The following is a 21,334-nucleotide window of genomic DNA, read 5'->3' as shown; positions in this document are numbered from 1 at the left end:
GAAACAGTGATCCCTACTGTCCTCCACCTTACCTTTTGAAACAGTGATCCCTACTGTCTTCCACCTTACCTTTTGAAACAGTGATCCCTACTGTCCTCCACCTTACCTTTTTGAAACAGTGATCCTACTGTCTTCCACCTTACCTTTTGAAACAGTGATCCCTACTGTCTTCCACCTTACCTTTTAAACAGTGATCCCTACTGTCCCCCTCCACCTTACCTTTTTAAACAGTGATCCCTGCTGTCCTCCACCTTACCTTTTGAAACAGTGGATCCCTACTGTCCTCCACCTTACCTTTTGAAAAAGACAGTGATCCCTACTGTCCTCCACCTTACCTTTTGAAACAGTGATCCCTACTGTCTTCCACCTTACCTTTTGAAACAGTGATCCCTACTGTCTTCCACCTTACCTTTTGAAACAGGGGATCCCTACTGTCCTCCACCTTACCTTTGAAACAGTGATCCCTACTGTCCTCCACCTTACCTTTGAAACAGTGATCCCTCACTGTCTTCCACCTTACCTTTGAAACAGTGATCCTACTGTCCTCCACCTTACCTTTTGAAACAGTGATCCCTACTGTCCTCCACCTACCTTTTGAAACAGTGATCCCTACTGTCCTCCACCTTACCTTTTGAAACAGTGATCCCTACTGTCCTCCACCTTACCTTTTGAAACAGTGATCCCTACTGTCCTCCACCTTACCTTTTGAAACAGTGATCCCTACTGTCCTCCACCTTACCTTTTGAAACAGTGATCCCTACTGTCCTCCACCTTACTTTGAAACAGTGATCCCTACTGTCTTCCACCTTACCTTTTGAAACAGTGATCCCTACTGTCCTCCACCTTACCTTTTGAAACAGTGATCCCTACTGTCTTCCACCTTACCTTTTGAAACAGTGATCCCTACTGTCCTCCACCTTACCTTTTGAAACAGTGATCCCTACTGTCCTCCACCTTACCTTTTGAAACAGTGATCCCTACTGTCTTCCACCTACCTTTTGAAACAGTGATCCCTACTGTCCTCCACCTTACCTTTGAAACAGTGATCCCTACTGTCTTCCACCTTACCTTTTGAAACGTGATCCCTACTGTCTTCCACCTTACCTTTGAAACAGTGATCCCTACTGTCCTCCACCTTACCTTTTGAAACAGTGATCCCTACTGTCCTCCACCTTACCTTTTGAAACAGTGATCCCTACTGTCCTCCACCTTACCTTTTGAAACAGTGATCCCTACTGTCCTCCACCTTACCTTTTGAAACAGTGATCCCTACTGTCCTCCACCTTACCTTTTGAAACAGTGATCCCTACTGTCCTCCACCTTACCTTTGAAACAGTGATCCCTACTGTCCTCCACCTTACCTTTTGAAACAGTGATCCCTACTGTCCTCCACCTTACCTTTTGAAACAGTGATCCCTACTGTCCTCCACCTTACCTTTTGAAACAGTGATCCCTACTGTCTTCCACCTTACCTTTTGAAACAGTGATCCCTACTGTCCTCCACCTTACCTTTTGAAACAGTGATCCCTACTGTCTTCCACCTTACCTTTTGAAACAGTGATCCCTACTGTCTTCCACCTTACCTTTTGAAACAGTGATCCCTACTGTCCTCCACCTTACCTTTTGAAACAGTGATCCCTACTGTCTTCCACCTTACCTTTTGAAACAGTGATCCCTACTGTCCTCCACCTTACCTTTTGAAACAGTGATCCCTACTGTCCTCCACCTTACCTTTTGAAACAGTGATCCCTACTGTCCTCCACCTTACCTTTTGAAACAGTGATCCCTACTGTCCTCCACCTTACCTTTTGAAACAGTGATCCCTACTGTCCTCCACCTTACCTTTTGAAACAGTGATCCCTACTGTCTTCCACCTTACCTTTTGAAACAGTGATCCCTACTGTCCTCCACCTTACCTTTTGAAACAGTGATCCCTGCAGTTGAAATACTGTTGATCCAAATAACAATAGACCAAATAATAAAATACAGTATTTTGTGACATTTAAGTCGTTTTTAAAAGTTTATTTTTTACTTGACTTTATAAAAGTATATAATTCATTTGATAGATATAGGACAAATGAAAACCTGTGGCTGGTCTTGCTGTTTCTTTTGAGACACACCAGTTTAAGGTGAAAATTGCACCGTTTCTAGAATGGTACCCTATTCCCTATATAGTGCACTCCTTTTAACCAGAGCTGGTAGTGCACTATATAAGGCCATTTGGCCTGATTATGTTGGTTGTTGTGAGGTTAGAGGTTTGTTAGGTGCAGTAAGACGCCAGTCTTACCCTGGTGGTTCCTAAACAGGCCGACGTTCACCTTTCTGCTGACAACCTTTTAAAACCAATTGCTTAGACTAAGTTTGTATACCAAACCTGCAATGTCTCTCAGGCTACTTGGTTTGACGTAACTAAAAACAATGGGTGGTAATAATAGTAATATGTTTATTTTTATATAGTATTCTTTATTACAAGCAGAATCTGTCACTTTTAAAAAACCAAATAAAACAGTAGTATTGAACGAAACAAATGTTGTGAGGTGTATTAGTGTTCTTCCCCTCGGTCGTTCACCTTCTGGTGTGGTCCTGGGAGAAACAGCAGGACTTCTACATGCCTTCAGCCCTACGGTGGCTCGTAGAGACCAAAACTAAAATAGCACTTTTATTGAAATGTTTACTTACTAAAAAAACTGCATGAAATGTAGTTCAAACCGATTGAAAAGGTTGAAAAAAAATCTCTTTTTTTTTTTGACTCAATTCATGTTTTTCTTTTGTTTCTGTTGCTCCAAAATATACACCATGTTTTTAATGTTCAGCGTTGCTATGACCACTGTCACCTAGCGCTGTTTCTCTCCTTGTGCATTACAGTACTATGCTCTGCAGATTCTGGAAACAGTTATCAAAACAAGATGGAAGATTCTACCCAGAAACCAGTGTGAAGGTAAGCCTCGCTGCCCCTGTTCTTTTTTAGAAAGCCCTTTTTATGTCAGCAGTTGTCACTAAGGGCATGACAGTTACCCGGCCTAAGAGCAAGCAATGCAGAATTAATTAATTGAACCTTTATTTAACTAGGCAAGTCAGTTAACCTGTCTCGTACGCTGGCGTCCCACCTCGACAACAGCCAGTGAAATTGCAGGGCTCCAAATTCAAAACAACAGAAATCTCATAATTAAAATTCCTCAAACATACAAGTATTTTACACCATTTTAAAGATAAACTTCTTGTAAATCCAGCCACAGTGTCCGATTTCAAATAGGCTTTACGGCGAAAGCACACCAAATTATTATGTTTGGTTAGCACCTAGTCATAGAAAACCATACAGCCATTTTCCAGCCAAGGAGAGGGCTCATAAAAGTCAGAAATAGCAATTAAATGAATCACTAACCTTTGATGATCTTCATCAGATGGCACTCACAGGACTTGAGTGTTTTGAATAAATAAAATAAATGTGTGTTTTGTTCGATAAAGTTAATCTTTATGTCCAAAAACCTCATTTAAAATGGGTGTGTTATGTTCAGAAATGTCTCAAACAAACATCCAGTGAAAGTGCAGAGAGACACATCAAATAACAGAAATACTCATCATAAACATTGATAAAAGATACAAGTGTTAAACATACGAATACAGAAACTTCTCCTTAATGCAACCGCTGTCAGGCACAATGAGCGCTCTCAAAACCAAGACGAAAAGTCAAAAAAGTACAATAAAAGATAGTAGAAACATGTCAAACGATGTTTAAAATCAATCCTCGGGTTGTTTTTGTCATAATAATCAATAATATTTTAACCGGACAAAAGCTTCGTCAATAGAAAAGGTAAACAAGAAATGCGCGCTCCCGATCACGTGCTTGGTTCATGTCTGGAAATTTCCACTGTCCTCTCATTGAAAGTGCTGTATCTCCCTCATTTTTCAGAGTAAAAGCCTGAAACCGTGCCGAAAGACTGGTCACATGTTGAGGAAGCCATAGAGATCGTGAACTGGGTCCTAAGTCTTTGTATGGTGGATAGGCTTTTAATGGAAAAACATCCTTTCAAAATAATAGTACATCCTGGTTGGATTTTCCTCTGGTTTTCACCTGCCATATCAGTTCTGTTATACTCACAGACATTATTTTAACAGTTTTGGGAACTTTAGAGTGTTTTCTATCCAAATCTACTAATTATATGAATATCCTAGCTTATGGGCCTGAGTAGCAGGCAGTTTAATTTGGGCACGCTTTTCATCCAAAATTCCAAATGATGCCCCCTACCCTAGTGAAGTTAAGAACAAATTCTTATTTACAATGATGGCCTCCACCGGACAAACCCGGACGACGCTGGGTCAATTGTGCACCGCCCTATGAGACTTCCAATCACGGCTGGTTGTGATACAGCCTGGATTCGAACCAGGGTGTCTGTAGTGACGCCTCTAGCACTGAGATGCAGTGTCTCAGACCGCTGTGTCACTCGGGAGCCCAGTGGCACAGTGTCTAGAGAAAAACTCCCTAGAAGGAAGAAACCTAGAGAGGAACCAGGCTCTGAGGGGTGGCCAGTCCTCTCCTGGCTGTACTGGGTAGAGAGGAACCAGGCTCTGAGGGGTGACCTATCCTCTCCTGGCTGTACTGGGTAGAGAGGAACCAGGCTCTGAGGGGTGACCTGTCCTCTCCTGGCTGTACTGGGTAAAGAGGAACCAGGCTCTAAGGGGTGGCCAGTCCTCTCCTGTCTGTACCAGGTGGGCAATAAGGCCAGATTGTTGTAAATCAATCACCTTTCGCCCCTCTCAGCCTCGCTCGCCAACCAAACCATTCCCTCACCTCGTGTCTGAGGACAGGGTGGAACCGGACATCAGACTTTAGAATGCGTGTTGACACTACCGTAGGTGAATTTGAACACTGTATCTGTGTCTTAGTTTCATTGCTCTGTATCTTAAGACGCATGTTCTTGCTCATTAAGAGTTGGAGAAGAACCCATGGGGAGAATCAGCTGTCCTTTGGAATATTGCTCTTGACAACTCAAGACGTCTTAATTGTGGAGGCAGCGACACCCCCCACCCCCCTCTCTCTCCCCCTTAACCCGGCCGACGTGCGGTTGCCAAGTTGGGCCGTGTTCCCCTCTAAGCACGCCGGTTCATTTTCTGCTTGGCTGAGTCCTGTTCTGCAGAAAGGCTGGGTTCTGTCTCTGGCAGAACACAAGGGAAAAGCTAGGAGGGAAGAATTAAACATGCTGTTAGTTGAGGGATTGCAAAGGGACTTGGTGCTGGAACTTTTTAGCGAAGCCAGCGACCACTGGTGTGAGTCTATAAGTCCCCGCATGTTAATCTTAGTTAAAACATGTAGATGGGAAGCCATGACAGACAGGCCAAGGCTCAATATGTTGGTGGAAGATCTAGCATCAGCTACACAGGAGATCTGAACCCTCTGTACCCTCTGTAGCGCCTTGCGGTCGGAGGCCGAGCAGTTGCCATACCAGGCAGTGATGCAACCATCTAGCATCAGCTACACAGGGGATCTGATCAATTTAGGGACCAATACAGCTCTGACTTTATTGTGCAATCCCGGTCACGTCAACATTTTAATCATTTTCTTCACTAGGTAGTGTGTATATTAGACTTGGGCGGTATACTGTGTATCGGGGTATTTGGAAATAGCCACCGAATGGTTTTTCAATACAGTCTATACTGTATTTCTTTAAATTTTTTCAATAAAATTGTAATATTTAAGTAAATACCTGCAGTGGAATAGGTTAGGAGATAAAGCAGGTTGTGTTCTTCATTTCACCTGTCACATTATTTTACATTATGAAGCTTTACCGTAGTTCCCCAGAACAGTCAGTCATGTGTTTGTAAATAGCACAATGGGAGAAAGCAGGAGTCCAGCTGTGTATTGACAGGGGTCCTGTTTATATTGAATATATTTATATATTATATATATTTTTGGCTTCAATAGAAGGATCAGGAACATGTAACTATAGTTTTCCTTCACAGAAAACACATTAGTGCAACACATTTGGCAGAAAATAACTTTTCATCAGAGGACAACAGAAGTGCAACTTTATTTGGCTGACAGCCACACCACTAAATACTTTTGTAATGAAAAAGAAAGGTATTATTTACTAAAACGATGCATGGCCTTCATATTTCTAATGTTTGTCAAAGAAAGAATGTAGCCAACTATGGCTTGGGGGGTAGAAGCTGTTAAGGAGACTTTTGGTCCTAGACTTGGCGCTCCGGTACCGCTTGCCATGTGGTAGCAGAGAAAACTGTCTATGTCTTGTTGACTGGAGTCTCTGATAATTTTATGGGCTTTCCTCTGACACTGCCTATTATATAGGTCCTGGATGGCATGAAGCTTGGCCCCAGTGATGTACTGGGCCATACACACTACCCTCTGTAGCGCCTTGCGATCGGAGGCCGAGCAGTTGTCATACCAGGCAGTGATGCAACCAGTCAGGATGCTCTCGATGGTGCAGCTGTAGAACGTTTTAAGGATGTGGAGACCCATGCCAACTCTTTTCAGTCTCCTGAGGGGCAAACGATTTTGTCCATGACTGTCTTGTTGTGTTTGGACCATGATAGGGGCCCCAGTGTTGAGGATCAGCGTGGCAGACGTGTTGTTGCCTACTCTTACCACCTGGGGGCAGCCCGTTTAAACAATGAGTTTAAACGTTATGTGCATGATAACAGCGATCACTACAGACGGGACACCAGAAATGCGTGGGCTGCATTCGGGGTTCGTTGCACTGTGCCGTCGTGATCCCGATTTCCCAGAGTTTTTCAACAATTCACACAGTTTCACACATTGTTGAAAAAGCACTAGCTAGTAAAGCTGTGGACTCGTCTCATGTCATGACACTTGCCGTTATGATTGTTAATTCGATTAGCGCGAAAGGACTTCAGCACCGCTTGTTTAAATCTTTATTAGTTGAGTTTGATGCCGCATACGGCGACCTGATTCTCCAGGCTTACGTAAGGTGGTTGAGTCGCGGGAAAGTACTGCCGCGATTGGTTGACTTGCTGCCCGAGATCAAATCATTTCTAGAGTCACGAAGTGAGGAGCGTGAGGGACTGTCTGATGATGGACAAAACAGCAAATCTGAACCATCTCCAACTATGAGCTTCAGGGAAAAGACAAAGACGTGATACACATGATCAGCGCTGTCACTGACTTTAAGACCAAGGCCTTTCAGCTGAGGAATGGAAGGCTGGTGCACTTCCCCAACCTGGAGGAAGTGTTGGAAAACATAGGAAAACAAAGATGCTTTTCTCCTGCAAGAATTCTGTTCCCCTCCTGGAGAAACTGTCATCTGAATTCAACAGGTGTTTTCAGGAGTTAAATGACACAGGGGAGGTTGTTATATTTATTTCAAACCTCCCCGTTCAGATTGAGGAGGTTGTCTGACACATTACAGATAGTATTTGTTTTACCTGTCGGAGTTGACATGGAGATAATTGAATTGCAAAATGACATCGAGTTGAAAGCAAGATCAAGAGACGGTCTCCTTTTCATTCTGCACACTTCAGGTGAAGGTCTCCTTTTCATCCTGCACACTTCAGGTGAAGGTCTCCTTTTCATCCTGCACACTTCAGGTGAAGGTCTCCTTTTCATCCTGCACACTTCAGGTGAAGGTCTCCTTTAAACCCTGCACACTTCAGGTGAAGGTCTCCTTTTCATCCTGCACACTTCAGGTGAAGGTCTCCTTTTCATCCTGCACACTTCAGGTGAAGGTCTCCTTTTCATCCTGCACACTTCAGGTGAAGGTCTCCTTTTCAACCTGCACACTTCAGGTGAAGGTCTCCTTTTCATCCTGCACACTTCAGGTGAAGGTCTCCTTTTCATCCTGCACACTTCAGGTGAAGGTCTCCTTTTCATCCTGCACACTTCAGGTGAAGGTCTCCTTTAAACCCTGCACACTTCAGGTGAAGGTCTCCTTTTCATCCTGCACACTTCAGGTGAAGGTCTCCTTTTCATCCTGCACACTTCAGGTGAAGGTCTCCTTTTCATCCTGCACACTTCAGGTGAAGGTCTCCTTTTCAACCTGCACACTTCAGGTGAAGGTCTCCTTTTCATCCTGCACACTTCAGGTGAAGGTCTCCTTTTCATCCTGCACACTTCAGGTGAAGGTCTCCTTTTCATCCTGCACACTTCAGGTGAAGGTCTCCTTTAAACCCTGCACACTTCAGGTGAAGGTCTCCTTTTCATCCTGCACACTTCAGGTGAAGGTCTCCTTTTCATCCTGCACACTTCAGGTGAAGGTCTCCTTTTCATCCTGCACACTTCAGGTGAAGGTCTCCTTTTCAACCTGCACACTTCAGGTGAAGGTCTCCTTTAAATCCTGCACACTTCAGGTGAAGGTCTCCTTTTCATCCTGCACACTTCAGGTGAAGGTCTCCTTTAAATCCTGCACACTTCAGGTGAAGGTCTCCTTTAAATCCTGCACACTTCAGGTAAAGGTCTCCTTTTCATCCTGCACACTTCAGGTGAAGGTCTCCTTTTCATCCTGCACACTTCAGGTGAAGGTCTTCTTTGGATCAACTGTGTCTCTGTGAAATGACAAGAGTCAAGTCAAAGAACAGGTCTTTTCTATCTGATCTCACAGACCGTCAGACTTCCTGATGGTGTGTGATCACAGCCGTCACATTGAATGTGTGTGTGTGTTAGGAGAGGGGACTCACTCACTATAATTACCCTGCTCACTATAATTACCCTACTCACTACAGTTACTCACTATAGTTACCCTACTCACTATAGTTACTCACTATAATTACCCTACTGTGTGTGTTAGGAGAGGGGACTCACTCACTATAATTACCCTGCTCACTATAATTACCCTACTCACTACAGTTACTCACTATAGTTACCCTACTCACTACAGTTACTCACTATAGTTACCCTACTCACTATAGTTACTCACTATAATTACCCTACTCACTATAGTTTCTCACTATAGTTACCCTACTCACTACAGTTACTCACTATAGTTACCCTACTCACTATAGTTACTCACTATAATTACCCTACTCACTATAATTACCCTGCTCACTATAATTACCCCGCTCACTATAATTACCCTACTCACTATAGTTACCCTACTCACTATAGTTACCCTACTCACTATAGTTACCCCGCTCACTATAATTACCCTACTCACTATAGTTACCCTACTCACTATAGTTACCTTACTCACTATAGTTACCCCGCTCACTATAATGACCCTACTCACTATAGTTACCCTACTCACTATAGTTACCCTACTCACTATAGTTACCCTACTCACTATAGTTACCCTACTCACTATAATGACCATACTCACTATAATTACTCACTATAATTACCCTGCTCACTATAGTTACTCACTATAATTACCCTACTCACTATAATTACCCTACTCACTATAGTTACTCACTATAGTTACCCTACTCACTATAATTACCCTACTCACTATAGTTACCCTACTCACTATAATTACCCTAGTCACTATAGTTACCCTACTCACTATAGTTACCCTACTCACTATAGTTACCCTACCCACTATAGTTACTCACTATAGTTACCCTACTCACTATAATTACCCTACTCACTTTAGTTACCCTACTCACAATAATTACCCTACTCACTATAGTTACTCACTATAATTGCTCTACTCACTATAATTACCCTACTCACTATAATTGCCCTACTCACTATAATTGCCCTACTCACTATAATTGTCCTACTCACTATAGTTACCCTACTCACTATAGTTACCCTACTCACTATAGTTACCCTACTCACTATAGTTACCCTACTCACAATAGTTACCCTACACTCACTATAATTACCCTACTCACTATAGTTACTCACTATAATTACCCTACTCACTATAGTTACCCTACTCACTATAGTTACCCTACTCACTATAGTTACCCTACTCACTATAATTACCCTACTCAGTATAGTTACCCTACTCACTATAATTAGCCTACTCACTATAATTACCCTACTCACTATAGTTACTCACTATAGTTACCCCGCTCACTATAATTACCCTACTCACTATAGTTACCCCGCTCACTATAATTACCCTACTCACTATAGTTACCCTACTCACTATAGTTACCCTACTCACTATAGTTACCCTACTCACTATAGTTACCCTACTCACTATAGTTACCCTACTCACTATAATTACCCTACTCACTATAATTACCCTACTCACTATAGTTACCCTACTCACTATAGTTACCCTACTCACTATAGTTACCCTACTCACTATAATTACCCTACTCACTATAGTTGTGCTACTGAATATATTTATGACACTGACTTGGCCCATACTACTGCCTGCATCTTACTACTGCTAGTGGGCTGTACACAGTATGTTTTGACAAATAAGGAAATGTCGTTTATTGAACTGTAGCTCCAGCCAAATGCTATTTTGTGCCTTTTATTGTAAAGGCACAGTGTTTATTTTGTTTCATGTCCTGTTGTTAAACCGACGCACAACAAAAGTGTAGTGATGTGTTTTCTCTACAACTTCTGCAACCTTCTCCTTCTGCTGACTGGTGTTCTCAGCTACCACCTACTGGTGTGGCCCTGTAATGTTTATCAGGAAACAGTTCTAATCTACTGGTGTGGCCCTGTAATGTTTATCAGGAAACAGTTCTAATCTACTGGGGTGGCCCTGTAATGTTTATCATATAGAATGTAATTGTAGGCTGTAGAGGTGGATCAGAGAATCACCAGCAGCAAGAACGACATCATTGATGTATACAGAGAAGATAGTCGGCCCGAGAATTGAACCCTGTGGCACCCCCATAGAGACTGCCAGAGGTCTGGACAACAGGCCCTCCAATTTGACACACTGAACTCTATCTGAGAAGTAGTTTGGGAACCAGGTGAAGAAGTCATTTGAGAAACCAAGGCTGTTGAATATGCCGATAAGAATGTGGTGATTGACAGAGTCGAAAGCCTTGGCCAGGTCGATGAATACGGCTGCACAGTATTGTCTCTTGTCGATGGCAGTTATGATATTATTTAGGACCTTGAGCGTGGCTGAGGTGCACCCATGACCAGCTCGGAAGCCAGATTGCATAGCGGAGAAGGTAAGGTGGGATTGAAATGGTCTGTGATCTGTTTGTTAACTTGGCTTTCGAAGACCTTAGGGAGGCAGGGTAGAATAGATATAGGTCTGTAGCAGTTTGGGTCTAGAGTGTCTCCCCCTTTGAAGAGGGGGATGACCGCGGCAGCTTTCCAATCTTTGGGGATCTCAGACGATGCTGAGAGGTTGAACAGGCTAGTAATAAGGGTTGCAACAATTTCGGGAGATAATTTTAAAAAGAGAGGGTCCAGATTGTCTAGCCCGGCTGATTTGTAGGGGTCCAGATTTTGCAGCTCTTTCAGAACATCAGCTGAATGGATTTGGGAGAAGGAGAAATGGTGGAGGCTTGGGCGAGTTGCTGTGGGGGGTGCAGTGCTGTTGACCAGGGTATGGGTAGCCAGGTGGAATGCATGGCCAGCCGTAGAAAAATGCTTATTGAAATTCTCAATTATCATGGATTTATCGGTGGTGATAGTGTTACCTAGCGTCAGTGCAGTGGGCAGCTGGGAGGAGCTGCTCTTATTCTCCATGGACTTTACAGTGTCCCAGAACTTTTTTGAGTTTGTGCTACAGGATAAAAAATATATATATTTGAAAAAGCTAGCCTTAGCTTTCCTAACTGCTGTGAAGTTATGTAAACTACCTGAAGCTGGTTAGCTTTAGAAAACCCAGAGTAGATGTAGCTGGCTTCGTAGGATACCCCTCTGGTGTTGTGAGATCTGATGAAGCTTGACTGCTACGAAGACGACCTGGACACCCCCGTTGTTGAATTTCTCCACTCTTCTGTATTTCTACTCAGTTACTGTCATGGCACTATGGTGAGAGTTAGGGTGCTTGGAACCAAACAGAACTGGGGAGGGACTTGGAATCAAACAGAACTGGGGAGGGACTTGGAACCAAACAGAACTAGGGAGGGACTTGGAACCAAACAGAACTGGGGAGGGACTTGGAACCAAACAGAACTGGGGAGGGACTTGGAACCAAACAGAACTGGGGAGGGACTTGGAACCAAACAGAACCGGGGAGGGACTTGGAACCAAACAGAACCGGGGAGGGACTTGGAACCAAACAGAACTAGGGAGGGACTTGGAATCAAACAGAACTGGGGAGGGACTTGGAACCAAACAGAACTGGGGAGGGACTTGGAACCAAACAGAACCGGGGAGGACCCCCCCCCCCCGAATTTGTCCAATAGAAAGTCTAGTTTTCGCTGCAAAACATTTTCTGTTTTACAACGGTTTGGACCAATGATCCACCCCCCCAACTAAGTAACCAATCCGGTCCTCATACCATCATAGCCACCTAATCATCCCCAGCTTCCAATTGGCTCGTTCATCCCCTCTCCCCTGTAACTCTTCTCCAGGTCGTTTCTGTAAAAGACAATGTGTTCTCATCAACGTAGCTGGTCAACTAAGGGTTAATAATAATGCCGCTGTACAGACTAGTAGGTGGTCTGTGTGCAGCTTGTTTAAAATCAGCCAGTGTCAGTTCAGTTCAGCAGCTAGCTACATTACACAGTAACAGTATGCATGACAGCAAGCAGCAGACACCTATCAATGCTCTGCTTGCTCACTGGGTTCCACTAAAGCAGATATGTGTATCAGCCAATGCCCAGCTGTTGGTCCAGTAGATTCTAGATTCACACCTTGTGAAGCAGCACTGTGTTCTGGGTCACTGATTATGTTGTTACCTGCTCTGTAAGGAAGTGTTGTGTACAAACCTGTGCTCTGTACGCTCTGGTGATCTGATCTGATCCTGTTGTTTCTGGGGCGGCAGGGTAGCCTAGTGGTTAGAGTGTAGGGACGGCAGGTAGCCTAGTGGTTAGAGTGTAGGGACGGCAGGGTAGCCTAGTGGTTAGAGTGTAGGGACGGCAGGGTAGCCTAGTGGTTAGAGTGTAGGGACGGCAGGGTAGCCTAGTGGTTAGAGTGTAGGGACGGCAGGCTGGCCTAGTGGTTAGAGTGTTGGACCAGTAACCGAAAGGTTGCAAGTTCGAATCCCCGCGCTGACAAGGTACAAATCTGTCGTTCTGCCCCTGAACAGGCAGTTAACCCACTGTTCCTAGGCCGTCATTGAAAATAAGAATTTGTTCTTAACTGACTTGCCTAGTAAAAGAAAGGTTAAAATATATATATATATATATATATATATTTTTTTTTAAATTAAATTCTGCTGGTCTCTGATCTGATCCTGTTGTTTCTGCTGGTCTCTGATCTGATCCTGTTGTTTCTACTGGTCTCTGATCTGATCCTGTTGTTTCTGCTGGTCTCTGATCCGATCCTGTTGTTTCTGCTGGTCTCTGATCCCATCCTGTTGTTTCTGCTGGTCTCTGATCTGATCCTGTTGTTTCTGCTGGTCTCTGATCTGATCCTGTTGTTTCTGCTGGTCTCTGACCTGATCCTGTTGTTTCTGCTGGTCTCTGATCTGATCCTGTTGTTTCTGGTGGTCTCTGATCTGATCCTGTTGTTTCTGCTGGTCTCTGATCTGATCCTGTTGTTTCTGCTGGTCTCTGATCCGATCCTGTTGTTTCTGCTGGTCTCTAATCCGATCCTGTTGTTTCTGCTGGTCTCTGATCTGATCCTGTTGTTTCTGCTGGTCTCTGATCTGATCCTGTTGTTTCTGCTGGTCTCTGACCTGATCCTGTTGTTTCTGCTGGTCTCTGATCTGATCCTGTTGTTTCTGGTGGTCTCTGATCTGATCCTGTTGTTTCTGCTGGTCTCTGATCCTGTTGTTTCTGCTGGTCTCTGATCTGATCCTGTTGTTTCTGCTGGTCTCTGATCCTGTTGTTTCTGCTGGTCTCTGATCTGATCCTGTTGTTTCTACTGGTCTCTGATCTGATCCTGTTGTTTCTGCTGGTCTCTGATCCTGTTGTTTCTGCTGGTCTCTGATCTGATCCTGTTGTTTCTGCTGGTCTCTGATCTGATCCTGTTGTTTCTGCTGGTCTCTGATCCTGTTGTTTCTGCTGGTCTCTGATCTGATCCTGTTGTTTCTACTGGTCTCTGATCTGATCCTGTTGTTTCTGCTGGTCTCTGATCCTGTTGTTTCTGCTGGTCTCTGATCTGATCCTGTTGTTTCTGCTGGTCTCTGATCTGATCCTGTTGTTTCTACTGGTCTCTGATCTGATCCTGTTGTTTCTGCTGGTCTCTGATCCTGTTGTTTCTGCTGGTCTCTGATCTGATCCTGTTGTTTCTACTGGTCTCTGATCTGATCCTGTTGTTTCTGGTGGTCTCTGATCTGATCCTGTTGTTTCTGCTGGTCTCTGATCTGATCCTGTTGTTTCTGCTGGTCTCTGATCCGATCCTGTTGTTTCTGCTGGTCTCTGATCCGATCCTGTTGTTTCTGCTGGTCTCTGATCCGATCCTGTTGTTTCTGCTGGTCTCTGATCTGATCCTGTTGTTTCTGCTGGTCTCTGATCTGATCCTGTTGTTTCTGCTGGTCTCTGACCTGATCCTGTTGTTTCTGGTGGTCTCTGATCTGATCCTGTTGTTTCTGGTGGTCTCTGATCTGATCCTGTTGTTTCTGCTGGTCTCTGATCCTGTTGTTTCTGCTGGTCTCTGATCTGATCCTGTTGTTTCTGCTGGTCTCTGATCTGATCCTGTTGTTTCTGCTGGTCTCTGATCTGATCCTGTTGTGTCTGCTGGTCTCTGATCTGATCCTGTTGTTTCTGCTTGTCTCTGATCTGATCCTGCTGTTTCTGCTGGTCTCTGATCTGATCCTGTTGTTTCAAGCTGGTCTCTGATCTGATCCTGTTGTTTCTGCTGGTCTCTGATCTGATCCTGTTGTTTCTGCTGGTCTCTGATCCTGTTATTTCTGCTGGTCTCTGATCTGATCCTGTTGTTTCTGCGGGTCTCTGATCTGATCCTGTTGTTTATGCTGGTCTCTGATCTGATCCTGTTGTTTCTACTGGTCTCTGATCTGATCCTGTTGTTTCTGCTGGTCTCTGATCCTGTTGTTTCTGCTGGTCTCTGATCTGATCCTGTTGTTTCTACTGGTCTCTGATCTGATCCTGTTGTTTCTGCTGGTCTCTGATCCTGTTGTTTCTACTGGTCTCTGATCTGATCCTGTTGTTTCTGCTGGTCTCTGATCCTGTTGTTTCTGCTGGTCTCTGATCCTGTTGTTTCTGCTGGTCTCTGATCCTGTTGTTTCTGCTGGTCTCTGATCTGATCCTGTTGTTTCTGCTGGTCTCTGATCTGATCCTGTTGTTTCTGCTGGTCTCTGATCTGATCCTGTTGTTTCTGCTGGTCTCTGATCTGATCCTGTTGTTTCTGCTGGTCTCTGATCTGATCCTGTTGTTTCTGCTGGTCTCTGATCTGATCCTGTTGTTTCTGCTGGTCTCTGATCTGATCCTGTTGTTTCTGCTGGTCTCTGATCCTGTTGTTTCTACTGGTCTCTGATCCTGTTGTTTCTACTGGTCTCTGATCTGATCCTGTTGTTTCTACTGGTCTCTGATCTGATCCTGTTGTTTCTGCTGGTCTCTGATCTGATCCTGTTGTTTCTGCTTGTCTCTGCAGGTATTAAAAAGTATGTTGTTGGACTAATTATCAAGACGTCGTCGGACGCTACAATGGTCGAGGTGAGGGGCTGAGACATGTCATGTTAATAATATGAGGATAAACTCCCCTGTCAGATGGAGCTGGTAATTGTTACCGGGATGATAACAGCATGTTGACACCGCTCTCATTTATCTTTTCAGAAAGAGAAAGTGTACATTGGAAAGCTGAACATGATCCTTGTTCAGGTAAGGGAGTGAGTGAGTGAGACAGTGAGTGAGTGAGACAGTGAGTCAGTGAGTGAGACAGTGAGTGAGTGAGTGAGTGAGTGAGACAGTGAGCGAGTGAGACAGTGAGCGAGTGAGACAGTGAGCGAGTGAGACAGTGAGCGAGTGAGACAGTGAGCGAGTGAGACAGTGAGCGAGTGAGACAGTGAGCGAGTGAGACAGTGAGCGAGTGAGACAGTGAGTGAGGGAGACAGTGAGTGAGGGAGACAGTGAGTGAGGGAGACAGTGAGTGAGGGAGACAGTGAGTGAGTGAGTGAGTGAGACAGTGAGTGAGTGAGTGAGACAGTGAGTGAGTGAGTGAGACAGTGAGTGAGGGAGACAGTGAGCGAGTGAGACAGTGAGCGAGTGAGACAGTGAGCGAGTGAGACAGTGAGCGAGGGAGACAGTGAGCGAGGGAGACAGTGAGTGAGGGGGACAGTGAGTGAGTGAGACAGTGAGTGAGTGAGACAGTGAGTGAGTGAGACAGTGAGTGAGTGAGTGAGTGAGACAGTGAGTGAGTGAGACAGTGAGTCAGTGAGTGAGACAGTGAGTGAGTGAGTGAGTGAGTGAGACAGTGAGCGAGTGAGACAGTGAGCGAGTGAGACAGTGAGCGAGTGAGACAGTGAGCGAGTGAGACAGTGAGCGAGTGAGACAGTGAGCGAGTGAGACAGTGAGCGAGTGAGACAGTGAGCGAGTGAGACAGTGAGCGAGTGAGACAGTGAGCGAGTGAGACAGTGAGTGAGGGAGACAGTGAGCGAGTGAGACAGTGAGTGAGGGAGACAGTGAGTGAGGGAGACAGTGAGTGAGGGAGACAGTGAGTGAGTGAGTGAGTGAGTGAGACAGTGAGTGAGTGAGTGAGACAGTGAGTGAGGGAGACAGTGAGCGAGTGAGACAGTGAGCGAGTGAGACAGTGAGCGAGTGAGACAGTGAGCGAGGGAGACAGTGAGCGAGGGAGACAGTGAGTGAGGGGGACAGTGAGTGAGTGAGACAGTGAGTGAGTGAGACAGTGAGTGAGTGAGACAGTGAGTGAGTGAGACAGTGAGTGAGTGAGACAGTGAGTGAGGGAGACAGTGAGTGAGGGAGACAGTGAGTGAGGGAGACAGTGAGTGAGTGTGACAGTGAGTGAGTGTGACAGTGAGTGAGACAGTGAGTGAGACAGTGAGTGAGTGAGACAGTGAGTGAGTGAGACAGTGAGTGAGTGAGACAGTGAGTGAGTGAGACAGTGAGTGAGTGAGACCGTGAGTGAGACAGTGAGTGAGTGAGCGAGACAGTGAGTGAGTGAGACAGTGAGTGAGTCAGTGAGTGAGTGAGTCAGTGAGTGTGTGTATGTGTGCACACGCGTGTGCGTGAGCGAGCGAGTGAGTGTGTGTGTACCTACTAACATTGCTGTTCTCCTGTCTGTGAATGAACTAGGATGCTCTCTTTATAACTAGGACTCAGGTGTGCTGCTCAGCTTCATCTGGGCAAGAGTCCTCCAATCTGTGTGTGTAACTGTGTGTGTGTGTGTTTATTCATACGTGTGTATCATGTGTGTGTACAGCTGACTGTAGCTGCATGAGTCTCTGTTTTATTGAGTGTGAGTCAGTGTGCCTGCATCAGCTGATGTTGTTTTGTCCTGAAGAGACCAACCAGGTCAGAGTGTCTCAGCATCTACTGACTGTTCTGACAGGTGTGAGGGGTGTGTGAGGGGGTGTGTGTGTGTGAGGGGGTGTGAGGGGGTGTGTGTGTGTGAGGGGGTGTGTGTGTGTGAGGGAGTGTGTGTGTGTGAGGGAGTGTGTGTGTGTGAGGGGGTGTGTGTATATGAGGGGGTGTATAAGGGGGTGTGTAAGTAAGGGTGTGTGTGTGTAAGGGTGGTAGTTTGGTGAATCACACACTTATTAAGGAATGAGTAACCTTCCCTGAGAACAGCATTAGCTCCCAGAACTAATAATGGCTATAGGCTTTAGCACAGCAAGCTAGCGTACAGAGCCTTCAGAAAGGGGTTTGTGTTTATTATGGATCCTCTTCCTGGGGTCCAGATAAATGAAGGCAGTTTATACCATTTTTAAAAACAATACATTCACAGATTTCACAACACACTGTGTGTCCTCAGGACCTTACTCCACCACTACCACATATCTACAACACACTGTGTGTCCTCAGGCCCCTACTCCACCACATATCTACAACACACTGTGTGTCCTCAGGACCTTACTCCACCACTACCACACATCTACAACACACTGTGTGTCCTCAGGACCTTACTCCACCACTACCACACATCTACAACACACTGTGTGTCCTCAGGCCCCTACTCCACCACTACCACACATCTACAACACACTGTGTGCCCTCAGGCCCCTACTCCACCACTACCACATATCTACAACACACTGTGTGTGCTCAGGACCCTACTCCACCACTACCACATATCTACAACACACTGTGTGTCCTCAGGACCCTACTCCACCACTACCACATATCTACAACACACTGTGTGTCCTCAGGACCCTACTCCACCACTACCACATATCTACAACACACTGTGTGTCCTCAGGACCCTACTCCACCACTACCACATATCTACAGTACTAAATCTGTCTGTGTGTGTGTATGTATGTGTGTGTGTACCTACAGTATGTCTGTATTGTGTGTGTGTGTGTACCTACAGTATGTCTGTATTGTGTGTGTGTGTGTACCTACAGTATGTCTGTATTGTGTGTGTGTGTACCTACAGTATGTCTGTATTGTGTGTGTGTGTGTGTGTGTGTGTGTACCTACAGTATGTCTGTATTGTGTGTGTGTGTGTGTGTGTGTGTGTGTACCTACAGTATGTCTGTATTGTGTGTGTGTGTGTGTGTGTACCTACAGTATGTGTGTGTGTGTGTGTGTGTGTGTGTGTGTGTGTGTGTGTGTGTGTGTGTGTGTGTGTGTGTACCTACAGTATGTCTGTATTGTGTGTGTGTGTGTGTGTGTGTGTGTGTACCTACAGTATGTCTGTATTGTGTGTGTGTGTGTGTGTGTGTGCCTACGGTATGTCTGTATTGTGTGTGTGTGTGTTGGCATGCATCCGCTAGTGGGTGTTTGCATGTATGACTGATTGTTTATATTAATGTGTGTGTAAACCTCTCCTCCTTTCCCTCCAGATCCTGAAGCAGGAGTGGCCCAAGCACTGGCCCACGTTCATCAGTGACATCGTGGGAGCCAGCCGCACCAGCGAGAGCCTCTGTCAGAACAACATGATCATCCTCAAGCTGCTCAGTGAGGAGGTGTTTGACTTCTCTAGTGGACAGATGACCCAGGTCAAGGCCAAGCACCTCAAAGACAGGTAATATATTAATATACTGTATATATATACACCACTTAGCAGACACGTTTGTCCAAAGCCACTTAGTCATGTGTGTATACATTTTCTGTATATGTCCCGGGAATCGAACCCACAATCCTAGCGTTTCAATCGCCATCCTCTACCAACTGAGTCATACATACAGGACCACTCTTTTATATAATGTAGCACCTCACAGCTGTTAGTACCAGGCTCTACCAACAGCTGTTAGTACCCTGCTCTACCAACAGCTGTTAGTACCAGGCTCTACCAACAGCTGTTAGTACCAGGCTCTACCAACAGCTGTTAGTACCCTGCTCTACCAACAGCTGTTAGTACCCTGCTCTACCAACAGCTGTTAGTACCAGGCTCTACCAACAGCTGTTAGTACCAGGCTCTACCAACAGCTGTTAGTACCCTGCTCTACCAACAGCTGTTAGTACCCTGCTCTACCAACAGCTGTTAGTACCAGGCTCTACCAACAGCTGTTAGTACCAGGCTCTACCAACAGCTGTTAGTACCCTGCTCTACCAACAGCTGTTAGTACCCTGCTCTACCAACAGCTGTTAGTACCCTGCTCTACCAACAGCTGTTAGTACCCTGCTCTACCAACAGCTGTTAGTACCCTGCTCTACCAACAGCTGTTAGTACCAGGCTCTACCAACAGCTGTTAGTACCCTGCTCTACCAACAGCTGTTAGTACCAGGCTCTACCAACAGCTGTTAGTACCCTGCTCTACCAACAGCTGTTAGTACCAGGCTCTACCAACAGCTGTTAGTACCAGGCTCTACCAACAGCTGTTAGTACCCTGCTCTACCAACAGCTGTTAGTACCAGGCTCTACCAACAGCTGTTAGTACCCTGCTCTACCAACAGCTGTTAGTACCAGGCTCTACCAACAGCTGTTAGTACCCTGCTCTACCAACAGCTGTTAGTACCCTGCTCTACCAACAGCTGTTAGTACCCTGCTCTACCAACAGCTGTTAGTACCAGGCTCTACCAACAGCTGTTAGTACCAGGCTCTACCAACAGCTGTTAGTACCCTGCTCTACCAACAGCTGTTAGTACCCTGCTCTACCAACAGCTGTTAGTACCCTGCTCTACCAACAGCTGTTAGTACCAGGCTCTACCAACAGCTGTTAGTACCCTGCTCTACCAACAGCTGTTAGTACCAGGCTCTACCAACAGCTGTTAGTACCAGGCTCTACCAACAGCTGTTAGTACCAGGCTCTACCAACAGCTGTTAGTACCCTGCTCTACCAACAGCTGTTAGTACCCTGCTCTACCAACAGCTGTTAGTACCAGGCTCTACCAACAGCTGTTAGTACCAGGCTCTACCAACAGCTGTTAGTACCAGGCTCTACCAACAGCTGTTAGTACCCTGCTCTACCAACAGCTGTTAGTACCAGGCTCTACCAACAGCTGTTAGTACCCTGCTCTACCAACAGCTGTTAGTACCCTGCTCTACCAACAGCTGTTAGTACCAGGCTCTACCAACAGCTGTTAGTACCAGGCTCTACCAACAGCTGTTAGTACCCTGCTCTACCAACAGCTGTTAGTACCAGGCTCTACCAACAGCTGTTAGTACCAGGCTCTACCAACAGCTGTTAGTACCAGGCTCTACCAACAGCTGTTAGTACCCTGCTCTACCAACAGCTGTTAGTACCCTGCTCTACCAACAGCTGTTAGTACCAGGCTCTACCAACAGCTGTTAGTACCCTGCTCTACCAACAGCTGTTCGTATAGCTGAGAAAAGACTAGAACTTCAAACATTGTGGTCTTCTGATATGTGCAGTGTGACTGCTTCCTGGTAGGGTTTTCATATCAATGTGGATCTTGAAATCTGATCAGCAGTGCAGCGTGACTGCAGTAAGGACCCCCTGGAACGCGCCCCTGGTCTGCACCTCAGACAGTGATGCCCTACATATCTCAGAGACTGATAAACTCTCACCACAATCAATAGGCCAGAATGTCTGCACCACAGAACCAGGAGTTGTCCTTGTCTGGTATGAGCTATGCTGTCCTCCTATGACCCTGGAAGACAGATGGAAGTAAAACCCCGACTCTGTCGTAACACTCACTATGCCTCTCTTTCAGCATGTGCAATGAATTCTCCCAGATATTCCAGCTCTGCCAGTTTGTCATGGTACGTGAAGCCTCTTCCTTTACCTCAGAATATATTCTAAACTGGGTGGTTTGAGCCCTGAATGTTTTTTTGTCTGAAAGC

General features: G+C 45.5%; 1 pseudogene; it reads left to right on the top strand.

Moving 5' to 3' along the window:
• The first annotated feature begins 2,838 nt into the window (after nucleotides 1-2,838).
• LOC116369273 (exportin-1-like) overlaps nucleotides 2,839-21,334 on the top strand; it is a 33,322-nt pseudogene continuing 14,826 nt past the window's right edge.

This window comes from Oncorhynchus kisutch, unplaced genomic scaffold (assembly GCF_002021735.2).
Source record: "Oncorhynchus kisutch isolate 150728-3 unplaced genomic scaffold, Okis_V2 scaffold2114, whole genome shotgun sequence".
NCBI lineage: Eukaryota > Metazoa > Chordata > Actinopteri > Salmoniformes > Salmonidae > Oncorhynchus > Oncorhynchus kisutch.
Note: the sequence above shows the minus strand (reverse complement) of the source record. Positions and strands in the feature narration are given on the sequence as shown.